The sequence below is a fragment of the Mandrillus leucophaeus genome, unplaced genomic scaffold (assembly GCF_000951045.1).
Source record: "Mandrillus leucophaeus isolate KB7577 unplaced genomic scaffold, Mleu.le_1.0 Scaffold128, whole genome shotgun sequence".
Lineage (NCBI taxonomy): Eukaryota > Metazoa > Chordata > Mammalia > Primates > Cercopithecidae > Mandrillus > Mandrillus leucophaeus.
This window is the reverse complement of record NW_012101209.1, coordinates 3,655,356-3,658,325: the sequence shown is the minus strand read 5'-3', so window position 1 is coordinate 3,658,325 and position 2,970 is coordinate 3,655,356. Positions and strand designations below refer to the sequence as shown.

The 2,970-nt window shown below is 40.5% G+C and overlaps 1 protein-coding gene across 1 annotated transcript in view; it reads left to right on the top strand.

The window, feature by feature from the left end:
* Positions 1-2,970, top strand: part of CHN2 (chimerin 2) — a 392,195-nt gene that overhangs the window by 40,269 nt on the left and 348,956 nt on the right. The window lies entirely within an intron of this gene.

The window sequence follows — 2,970 nt, the reverse complement described above, 5'->3', positions numbered from 1 at the left end:
GCCCTTTTTTTTTTTTTTTTAACTGACTTTTCCTCTGTCCCCTCATTTTTTTTCTAGCTCTTTTCCTTCTTCCATCTGTTTATCTATCTGTGCACCTACTAATATCTACCTATTTATCTATCTATCTGTCCATTCATCCATCTGTGCAGTCATCCATCCATCCATCCACTTTACTGTCTATACCCCAACCCTCTTTCCTTCTAAACACCTACCCTTATCATTATGCTCCCACCTATCTATCTGTTCTTTCATTCATTCACTTTATAACCAAAATCTTTTTTTCCAACCCAGACCTCTCTCGAAACTCTGCTACTTGACATCTCCTTAGACATTTCATAGGTGCCTCAAACTTCACATGTCCCAAACACAACCCTTGGTTCCATCCCTACACAAAGTTTCCCTCCCCAAGCCTTCACCATCACAGCAAGTGGCACCATCAACCATTTAACTGCTCAGCTAAAAACCTAGGAGTCACCTTGATGATTGTTTATCTCATGCCTCACATTCCATCATCAGCAAGTGTTGTCAGATTCTACCCTGAGTCTGATGGTGTCTTGCCATCTCTGCTGCTACTATCCTCTGTCCACACAATCAGCTTTTCTTTGAAACCACTGGAATAATCACATAGCCACCATGCACCCTGCTCTTCTGACTATCCTTTTCCACAGCTGCCAAAGTGATCTTTTCAGTATGAATCAGAACATGTCATCCCCTTCCTAAAAGCTTCTGTGGCTTCCCATTGTGTCTAGAAATAAACAGAAAATCTCCACTATGACCCACGTGGCTGCTAGGATCTGACATCTACTCAGCCTCTGACCTGGTCTTCCTCTGCATGCCATTTAATTCCTTTGACACCAGCTCCACTGGCCGCCTTTCCTGTTCCTCTAACACACCCAGCTCGTGTCTGACTCAGCCCTTTAGATCTGCTCTTCCCTCCTCCAGACCTGCAAGATCAGGTCTCTGCTGAAATGTCACATCCTCCAAGAGACGTTGCCTGAGCATGCTGTTTTATGTTCATCTGAACACTTATTTTTCAGCATTTGAAGTTATCTTTTTAAAAAAACAGTTCATTGTGCCTCTTGAGGGCAGGGACTTTGTTTATTGTTATATTCTCAGGGTCTATACATATGCCTGGATCATAGTAGGGGCTCAGTTATTGTTTGTTGAGTGACTGTTTGGCATTAATTAATTTCACAACTTGGAGTGGAATTCGCCATCTACATTGATATGAAAAATGACTTAAATCCCTATGCTATATCAAATTAAGGCAGATAATCAGCCAATAAAAATGCACTTGCCACAAATTTGACCAATCAAAGGTTAATTACTATGTAAAGAGTTATTACAAACTAATAAAAAGAACACTAACACACCAGTTAAGGGGCATTATAGTCCAGGCAGGACCCCACCTACCAGAGCTAACCAGCATTTGCACCTCCTCAGTCATGGTTTTGAGGTCTCCTGCCTCCTTAGGATTATAGGGGACCCAGCATCACTCTTGGTGTCAGAAAACAGGAGGTGATCCTCCAATATCATGCAGACACACTTACAGTCCTCATGGACCCTTTGAAAACAGCCCCTCGACTTTCTTTTTGCCAAGCTTGGGCATAAGGCTTATTTGTGTTAGGCCATGCTGCCATCTTGGGAGAACCCTTCAGAAGTCTCCATCCCCTCACACAGCACTATATGAGAGTGGGCATGGGATGCCATCCTTAAGAACCACCCCATCCCACTCCAAGTCATGAGGAAGAGTGCTCCCTTCACTCTTTGCTAGATCAGTTCTGCCTGCCTTCCCACGCAGTGTCGGCCTTCCTCGGTCAACCTTGTTGAGAAAAGACTCCTGAATGCTCTGCACAGAAACTCGGGCTGAAGTTTTGCACTTTGAGAATTTTTTGACCACTCTCAGATGCTAGAAAACCTAGGAACCCAGACTCAACACAAATTCTTCATGGAGTGAGAAGGAAAGACTGTGACACTTGTCCTAAGTCTCCTTCCTAAGCAAGAACAAGGCAGATGTTAGTAACACGAATGATTATTATTTTGATATATGTCCTTTGCCAAATAGAATTACTCTGATATATGTAAATAAATATTCTCCTTTTTCTAAGTAGAGAAACCATCAATAATTACCAGGTTTTTTATTTCTCAAATTATAAAATACTTAATAACTATTCTATTTTATATCAGTGCAAAACACAGGTAAGAACTGGACATTTGTGGAGGGGCTATATAGCATTCGTTAGGTTCATTTTTTTTGTTATACTTTGCAAAACTAAGTTAGTGCATGTGAGGATTTATTTATTATTGCAAGCAAATCAACTTAAGTATTACAAACAATCTAATCACTGTCTTATTTTGAAAGCATTAAGATAACTTACATTGCTAAGCATTCTATTGATCTTTTGTTATTTGTCTTGTATTTTCAAATGATTATATTTCCCTGCAAACAGTGGAAATATCAATGAGAAATAAGATGTCCTTTCATCAATGATGTAGATTATTTCGTTTCCAAATATTCACATATTATGCTTACATATGTTTCGTTATTAATATTCTGAAGTCAGTCTGTTCTCCAATAGTTTTTTTATTAGAAAGGAAAATATTTCACATCAAACATTTTAATAATATTGTGAATCAAATTTAAAATATTTTAAAAATGTGATAAAGTACCAATAGTGACATCTAGGCCGGGCGTGGTGGCTCACGCCTGTAATCCCAACACTTTGGGAGGCTGAGGCAGGTAGATCACGAGGTCAGGAAAGATCAAGACCATCCTAACTAACACGGTGAAACCCTATCTCTACTAAAAATGCAAAAAAAATTAGCCAGGCGTTGTAGCACATGGCTGTAGTCCCAGCTACTCAGGAGGTTGAGGCAGGAGAATTGCTTGAACCCAGGAGGCAGAGGTTGCAGTGAGCCAAGATCATGCCACTGCATTCCAGCCTGGGCGACAGAGCAAGACTCCATCTC